The sequence below is a fragment of the Macaca thibetana genome, chromosome 11 (genome assembly GCF_024542745.1).
Source record: "Macaca thibetana thibetana isolate TM-01 chromosome 11, ASM2454274v1, whole genome shotgun sequence".
Taxonomy (NCBI): Eukaryota; Metazoa; Chordata; class Mammalia; order Primates; family Cercopithecidae; genus Macaca; species Macaca thibetana.
In genome coordinates, this window is record NC_065588.1 from 7,805,229 (window position 1) to 7,814,680 (window position 9,452).

General features: G+C 41.7%; 1 long non-coding RNA gene across 1 annotated transcript; it reads right to left on the reverse strand.

The window, feature by feature from the left end:
- Positions 1-463: 463 nt before the first annotated feature.
- Positions 464-7,302, reverse strand: LOC126931402 (uncharacterized). Its single transcript, XR_007717844.1, has 3 exons — positions 7,038-7,302; positions 6,336-6,462; positions 464-1,632 (listed from the first exon to the last, which is right to left on the reverse strand). It is a non-coding gene; the product is annotated as an uncharacterized LOC126931402 (long non-coding RNA).
- Positions 7,303-9,452: the final 2,150 nt, after the last annotated feature.

Consider the following 9,452-nt stretch of genomic DNA (forward strand, 5'->3'; position numbering starts at 1 on the left):
CAGAAGAACCCAAATGTCTCTCAACTAGTTAATGGATTAACAAGTTGCAGAACATCCAAACAATGAAACACTGTTCAGCAATAAAAAGGAAGAACTACCTATACATGCTACAACAGGGATGAATCGCAAATGCATTGTGCTAAGTGAATGAAGCAAGACACAAAAGTTTCCATACTGCATGAATTCACTGAATGACATTCTGGAAAAGACAAAACTATAGGAATAGAAAGCATAGGGTTTGGCAAAGGAGAAGTTAATCACAAAGGGACAGAGGGAGATTTTTTGTTGTAATTTAACTTTTCTGTATATTAATTATGGCGGTGATTACATGACTATATCCCTTTGTCAACATTTGCAGAACTAATACACTAAAAGGGTATATTTTACTGTAGTATACTTTAATATAAAGTACATAAAGAGATAAAGCAATAAACTTTTCAGAAGAAAACATAGAACATCTTCATGACATTGGAGTAAGTAGTTTTCTTAACTAGTATACATATACCACAGGAAATAAACACAAGTTCCAACAATATTAACATTAAGAATTTCTTTTACTCATTTATTTATTTTGAGATGGAGTCCAGGCTGGAGTGCAAAGGCACAATCTTGGCTCACTGCAACCTCCGCTCCCCACTCCCAGGGTTCAAGTGATTCTCCTGCCTCAGCCTCCCGAGTAGCTGGGATTACAGGCATCTGCCCCTACGCCCAGCTAACTTTAGTATTTTTAGTAGAGACAGGGTTTCACCATGTTGGCAAGGCTAGTTTTAAACTCCTGACCTCAGGTGATCCACCCACCTTGGCCTCCCAAAGTGCTGGAATTACAGGAATGAGCCACCGTGCCCAGTCTACATTAAGAATTTCTGTTCATTAAAAAGCACTACTAAAAAAGTTTTAAAGGTATCTCTCGTAAAGGGAGAAGTTTTGCAGTTCAGATGTCTATGAAGGGCTTATATCCAGAATATATAAACGATTCCTACAGGTAATAAAAAAAGATAAAACAACTTAGAAAGAAATGAGCAAGATACTTGAACAGATGCGTCACAAAAAGTGATTTTCCAATAACCAAAGAGCATTTGAAAATTGCTCAATTTAATTAATCACCAAAGAAAACTCAAATGTGATACAACTACATCCCACCATAATGGCTAAAATGAAAAATACCTGAAAATTCCAAGTGTTGGTAAGGATGTGGAGCAAATACATCTCTCAGGCTTGAGGGAGTATAACTAATACTGAGAGGTGAAGCCAGCTGGACATCCTGGGTGGAGTAGGGACTTGGAGAAATTTTCTGTCTTACAAGAGGATTGTAAAATGTGCCAATCAGCAGTCTGTAGCGAGCTAGCGGTTTGTAAAATGGACCAATCAGCAGGACATGGGTGGGGACAAATAAAGGAATAAAAGCTGGCCACCCCAGCCAGCAGTGGCAACCCGCTCAGGTCCCCTTCCACGCTGTGGAAACTTTGTTCTTTCGCTCTTCACAATAAATCTTGCTGCTGCTCACTCTTTGGGTCCATGCCACCTTTAAGAGCTGTAACACTCACCATGAAGGTCGGAGGCTTCATTCTTGAAGTCAGCGAGACCACGAACCCACCAGAAGGAACCAGCTCCAGACACAATACATCAAAATACCTGTACAAAATAACCACAACAGCTTTATTCATAATAGCGCCAAACTAGAAAACACCAGCAGTAAGGTGAATACATAAACTGTAGTCTATTCACACAATGGAGTGCTATACAGTAACAAGAATGAAGAAACCACAACCATAGCCAATGATATTGTACATGGATCTCACGAACAATATATAAAATAAAAAATCAACAGAGGATTATACCCTTTATGATTCTATTTATATGGAGTTCCAAAGGACACTGGAAACTATATTGTTAGATGTTTACCTATTGGTTATGTGATGGAGGATGGTAACTGAAAGAATGTACAAATGGGATTGGGGATGTCAGTAATGTTTTTTTCTTGACCTGGATGACAATTACGAGTGTGTTCAATCTATGAAAGGTGTAGAAGAAAACAATATAATTGTATGGTTTTTTATATGCATTCAAACTTCAAAAATAACTTTAAAGAGTACTAAAAATTCTACTGAAGAAACCAGAAAAATAGTTTTAAGTAACCTAGAATGTGAGAAATATTTTAGTATCTGAATGGATCCTACCCCCGCCTTCAATTTTACTTTCAAGGCATTTCCCTTTCTGAAGTTGAGCAGCAGCTAAAATCCTTACATGGCCTTGGTAGAAAATGTAAGGCTTCAGGCTCTGTGGAATCCTTACAGAGATAGTTGATGCAAGATTGCCATTTCTCTGTGTTAATGAGAGTTTATTTGGATGAAGCATAGTGAATTGTAAAGTAACTGTGACCCCAGGGCTAGAGGGAGAACCCTGCTCCCTGGGAGCATGGCTTGTTCCTTGGGCTTCAACCCATCTGAAGAGGAGTGTTGCAGATTGGATTTTTCAGAAGCAGATGCTAAAACAAAGTGGCGGTGGCAAAACATTTATTAGGAATTAATAACTTTGAAAGGAAGCAGAGCTGGGGAATGATGAGAGAACAAAAGGTGATACAAGAAGAATTTGAACTGTGATCCAGGCACAACAGAGACCAAGCTGAGTACCTGGACCAAACTGAGGGTCGGGCTGCTATTTCTCATGGCCCAATAACAAGATGCTGACTTACTGGGGAGGAAGAGAGTTTTTATCTCTGTAACCGGTTACAGGGAAAAGGCCCGGAAATTATCACCAGACCAACTCAAAATTACAAAGTTTTCCAGAGCTCATATACCTTCTAAGCTGTATGTCTATGTGTAAGTGTGCATTCATCTAAAGACATAAGTGATTCACTTCTTTTTTTTTTTTTTTTTTTTTTTTTTTTTTTTTTTTTTGAGACAGAGTCTCGCTCTGTCGCCCAGGCTGGAGTGCAGTGGCGCGATCTCGGCTCACTGCAAACTCCGCCTCCCGGGTTCATGCCATTCTCCTGCCTCAGCCTCCTAAGTAGCTGGGACTACAGGCGCCCGCCACCGTGCCCGGCTAATTTTTTGTATTTTTAGTAGAGACGGGGTTTCACCGTGGTCTCGATCTCCTGACTTTGTGATCCGCCCGCCTCGGCCTCCCAAAGTGCTGGGATTACAGGCGTGAGCCACCGCGCCCGGCCAGTGATTCACTTATTTTAATCTGTAACTAAGGTCTGAGTCCTGACGACCTTCCTCTGGAGCCTTAGTAAATTTGCTTAGTCGAAATGAGTCTAGGTGCTGGGGTACTTACCCTTATCTTGTCTCCTGCTAAATCACAGAGGTTTGGGGAGTTCCTTCAGACTTCCAATAAACGTGTTTAATCATGCTTTAAAGTTCAGGAAAGGCCTAGGCAAAACTCTTGCTGGGCTTTTGTTACATTCCAACCTTTGTATAAGAGCACTGGCTTTTAATCGTTAACCACTGTGAAACAGTTGTTATGGAGGCCTGTATTAGTGAGACCTGGCCTGCCACAAAGCCATCTTGGTAGGGAGGGCTGGAGGTGCTGACTCAGTATTTCAATAATAAATTGTTCTTTTTTTTTTTTTTCTTTTGAGATGGAGTTTCACTCTTGTCATCCAGGTCGGAGTGCAATGGCGTGATCTCGGCTCACTGCAACCTCCGCCTCCCAGGTTCAAGCAATTCTCTTCCCTCAGCCTCCTAAGTGGCTGGGAGTACAGGCGCACACCACCAGACCTGGCTAATCTTTTTGTATTTTTAGCAGAGACAGGGTTTTGCCATGTTGGCCAGGCTGGTGTCGAACTCCTGACCTCAGGTGATCCATCCACCTCAGCCTCCCAGAGTGCTGGGATTACAGGCGTGCCCAGCCATAGATTGTTCTGATCATGTATTTCTAGTTCATAGAAAGGAAAAAAAAATCACAGGAACCACAGAGGTCACAAGTATGATGGGGGAAAAAAGCTACTCTTCACACCATCAAAAGTATAATTCAAGGCAATAACTCTTTCATTTTCTGCACTCAGAGCTGTGTTTGCTACTTAAAATATCTGTGAACCAAGGAAAATTTCAAATGAGCAGCAGGGTATAAAGCAAATGAGAAATTTAAGCTGTTCTCCCAGTAGAAGGCAGTTATTACTAAATATATGTACCACAGCATTATCATCATCACACACATGAAACAAATTATCACTGTAAGCAACCACAATTTCAGTTATCTTATTTTCCTTAGGAAGTCTACCATCACTCACCGGATTTTTACCTAAATGAATTATTATTAATGTCAAAGAACAATAGTTTATTACACCAACATCTGTAGCTATCATAGCATTACTTAGTTTATATTTTTATGTATGACTGATTTACTCCACATCACTTAAAATATTGCCAACCACCAACAACATAAAAACAAAATGCCAGGTCAAGAATACAAATAAAATAGCCTTTCTGCCGGGCGCGGTGGCTCAAGCCTGTAATCCCAGCACTTTGGGAGGCCGAGACAGGCGGATCATGAGGTCAGGAGATCGAGACCATCCTGGCTAATACGGTGAAACCCCGTCTCTACTAAAAAATACAAAAAACTAGCCGGGCGAAGTGGCGGGTGCCTGTAGTCCCAGCTACTTGGGAGGCTGAGGCAGGAGAATGGCGTGAACCCGAGAGGAGGAGCTTGCAGTGAGCTGAGATCCGGCCACTGCACTCCAGCCTGGGTGACAGAGCAAGACTCCGTCTCAAAAAAAAAAAAAAAAAAAAAAAAATAGCCTTTCTATCTCCACTTAGGATATTATCAACCTTTCCTTTCCCCCTTGCACGAATATTTTTAGCATTGGATTAGGAATTTAGGTTAGCCAGAACGAGAACCCTCGAAGTCTTAAGCAAGTATATCATACTTAATTCCTGAAAAATAAGGATTGTAAAACTTTATCTCACATTAAATAAATGAAAATTAAACACTTTTATTAAAGTAAAACCTCATTAGACTCGTAGGCTCCAACCCCCATGGTACCATTTTGCATTTAAACAATAAGAAATTTTTAGGTACTCCTCCTCCTTGCCAGTATGTGGTATTGTAAAGTCTTTTTATTTTAGCTATTCTAATCATTGAGTATTGGTATTTGGTTGTGGTTTTAATTTGCATTTCTCTAATGACTAGTGATGTTAATTTCAGGTGCTTATTTTCTTTTTTTTTTTTTTTTTTTAGTTTTTAAACAGGTGCTTATTTTCTGAGTATCTTCCTTGGGGAAGTGTCTCTTAAAATCTTTTTGCCTATTATTTACTCTTTTTGAGTTATGAGAGTTCTTTATGTATTCTAGACACAAACATTATCAAATATATGATGTGCAATTATTTTCTTCCAGACTATGGCTTGCCTTTCAATCTTTTAAGGGTCTTCTGAAGAAGTAAAGTTTTTAATTTTCATAATATCTACCTTATCAGTTTATCCTTTGGTGTTGGTCTTATGTCCAAGAACTCCCTGCTTACCCAAAGTGACAAAGATTTTTCTTTTAAATTTCTTCTTCCTAGTGTTGGTGATGAGAAATTGGAAGTCAGTATAATTGCATTTCCTTTGAGAATTATGTGTTTTTCCACTCTGAAATTTAGATGAGGATTTATGTTTTAGCTAAATCCTGAAAATGTCTCATCTGTTGTAGTTAATAATTTTTATTGATTGTCCTCTACTCCATTTAATATTTCTATAACTTGGATGCATATTGAAATTTCTGTATGTGTATCCTCCATTTCTGTTTTATACTCTTTGTCATTATTCCCATTTTACTGTATTTTAGGAGAATTACTTAGGTCTCTCAGGTCAACAATTTTTCTGGCATTATCCATTCTGTTCTTCACTTATTATCTTAAAGGTTTTCTTTCTATTTTCATAGGGCAAATTTTTATTTTTATAATCTATGGCTTTTAAAATTAATAAAATAGGCCGGGCGCGGTGGCTCAAGCCTGTAATCCCAGCACTTTGGGAGGCCGAGACGGGGGGATCACGAGGTCAGGAGATCGAGACCATCCTGGCTAACACGGTGAAACCCCGTCTCTACTAAAAAAATACAAAAAACTAGCCGGGCGAGGTGGCGGGCGCCTGTAGTCCCAGTTACTCGGGAGGCTGAGGCAGGAGAATGGCGTAAACCCGGGAGGTGGAGTTTGCAGTGAGCTGAGATCCGGCCACTGTGCACCAGCCTGGGCGACAGAGTGAGACTCCGTCTCAAAAAAAAAAAAAAAAAAAAAAAAAATTAATAAAATATCGTTTAATGTCTCCTTGAATATGTTACTTATAGTTCTTTTCTATATCTTCTCTGTTTTATAAAACATGTTTCCTTGAGTGTAAAGTATTTCATTTGTTGTACTTACTGTCTTGTTTTCATGGTCTTGCAAACCAAAAATGAAGATTTCTTCCTTCCCAGGGTAATCAAGGAAGAAGCCTCTCACTCGTGAGCTCCCAAAGCTGAAATTCTATTTAAGCCATTCACTGCGTTTTCTACATGAGAAAACAAATTATTTTCATGTGCCATATCACTACCAAAAATAAATATTAAATACAGTTCTATTATGTACGTGGTGTGTTAGTGCTCTTCAACATGTAATAATCTACTACTACTGTACTTAATCATATGAATGCACATATGTAATTGTACGTGGAAGAATATACTCCCTGCAAGTCAAGTGCCAGTGCCTGGGCGGGCAATTTCCAAAGCACCTCTTCAGGTAGTCTGTTTCCATCCTGGGGACCAAGTTCAACTTTCAGGGTTTTTTTATTTGGTTTGGTTTTTGGGTTTGTTTTGTTACTGCTGTTTGTTTTGGGACAAGGTCTCACCATCCTGGCTGGAGTGCAGTGGCGCGATTTTGTGTTGTTGCTGTTGTTGTTGTTTTGTTATTGTTTTTAGATGGAGTCTCGCTCTGTCGCCCGGGCTGGAGTGCAGTGGCGCGATCTCTGCTCACTGCAACCTCCGCCTCCCGGGTTCAGGCGATTCTCCTGCCTCAGCCTCTCGAGTAGCTAGGACTACAGGCATGAGCCACCGCGCCCGGCCCCCCAAGTTCCAGTCTTGATTCTACCTCTTGTTAGCTGTGAGATCTTCAGCAAGTCACGCCGTCGGTCGGAACCTGGATTTCCTCATCCATCAGTACCGCCTTCTCTTTGCTGCGCGCGCCCTCGTTGCCTGGCAACCGGAGGCGACGCCCGGAATGAGATAGAGAGTAGGCCGGTGCATTGGGTGAGGGCGCAGGACAGAGGCGGTTTTGACCGTTGGGCCTTGTCAGTTGCTTAGGACTCGACCGCGTCTCCAGTCAGTGGCCTGAGGCGACTCCCGGATTGAGCGTACGCGCGTGCGTAGGCTGCGCGCCCACCACAGAGGCGGTTCCGACCGTTGGGCCCTGTGAGTTGATTGGGACGCACCAGGGTCTCCAATCAGTGCCGAGTTCCTCCTCCCCCTCCCCCTCCTCCTCCTGGGTGGAGAGCGCTGCTGCACCTGCGGAACAGGGGGCGCCCCTTCCACAAACCTGAGGGCTCCGGGTGCAGCGTTGTCAGATGCAATACGGTACCGCATGCACAGTCAACTTTGAATTTCAGATAAACGAGTTACTTTTGAGTGAAAATATAGTACCATGCAAAGATATTCGTTGGTTATCTGAAATTCAGAGTTACCTGGGAGTGCTGTGTTTATTTGCTGAGTCTGGCACCGTGGCCCGGGCCGCTTCCCTGTCCACTCTGGTTGGGTCTCCCAGGCTTGGGCAAGGAGCCTCCTTCTATGTCCTGTGGCAACTTCTTCAGGCTGGAGGCAGCTGTTTCTGTGGAAAGGGGCTTTCGTATGTTGAGCGAAGATGCCTATTGGTGTATATGAAAAATAACACTACTAAGCCGGGGGCGGTGGCTCAGGCCTGTAATCCCAGAACTTTGGGAGGCTGAAGTGGGCAAATCACGAGGTCAAGAGATGAAGACCATCTTGGCCAACACGGTGAAACTCCGTCTCTACCAAAAATACAAAAATTAGCTGGGCGTAGTGGCGCGCACCTGTAGTCCCAGCTACTTGGGAGACTGAGGCAGAAAAATCGCTTGAACCTGGGGGGCAGAGGTGGCAGTGAACCGAGATCGCGCCACTGTACTCCAGCCTGGTGACAGAGCAAGACTCCGTCTCAAAAAAAAAAAAAAAAAAAAAAACCAAAAGAAAGAAAGAAAAAAAAAGAAAAAAAAGAAAAAGAACACTACTTAAAACAGGAAAGATATGTTATTTTCGTCGTTCATGGACAAGAAACAAGTCCTCAGCGAGATGACAAGCCTTGCCCACTTCCGGCTGATATGCCCAGAATTCCCACACAGAACCTCGACTTGGCCCAACCCTTAGGCCGGAAGTTTTCCCGTTAGAGATGATGGTCCCCTTCTCATGTTCATCTTTCTGGCGCAGCAGCAGGAGTCTGTTCCCATTTTTATGTTATTTCACTTCAAGTGACATTGAGATGTCTATGCAGTATTTTTGTCTTTGGAGTATATCGTACTGAAGAAATACAGTGAAGATACTGTGTTCCAAAGTCAGTTATAATAATACTTTCCTCTGTGTGGTTAAGACAGTAATGCCAACTCGCTAGGGAATTAGACTTATTCGTGCCACTTTGTTTTCAGTTTTAATGACTGTATTTACATATACATGCATGCACATACCTTTCTCTGCTGCTTTGAATTCGTTTCCCCAGTACAAAAGATGGCATACTGTGTGCAATTTCTGCACCTTGCTTTCTTCACTTCGCCCTGTGTCCTAGAGTTCACTCTCTTCTTTAGAACTTCTGCATTCTCTAGTATATCTGCATAATAATACATTGCGTTGCTCTGCCTCATCAGTCCTGAATTTGATGAATATTCAGATGGCGCTCCAGTTTTACTATTGTAAATAATGGTGAAAATAACCATATGCATATGCCATTTCGTATTTTTGCAAGCATATCTTTGAGATAGGATCCAAGAAGTGAGATTGGTGGGTCAAAGGATAAACACGTGATTTTATAGATTTTGCCAAATTCTCCTCCATAGGGGTTTTATCATTTTGTTCTTTCATGGCCATCATGTGACAGAAGAGCAGTACTGGAGCTTATGAACCTCGGGATGTCAATGTTTCTGAAATTGTATGCAAATATTAAGTACATTTGTCCAGGGATAGGTTTAGATGCATTGGCATTCTGTCCTCTATAATTGCCATGCTCATTCCTATATCAGGGCCCTTCCTCATATCTAGAAGGCTCTTCTCTTCTTTGCCTTGTTTTCTGTTCTTTCAGTAAATTCAAACTGAGCTCAAATGTCACCCCTCAGAAAAGGTTTAATTCACTTCTCTGACTTGTTCAGATCTCCTTTTTTGGGTTAATTTTTGACTCAGGGGTACACGTGCATGTTTGTTACATGGATATACAGCTAATGAGGGGATTGGGCTTCTAGTGTACTCATCACCCAAATATTGAACATTAGCCAGGGATGGTGACACATAC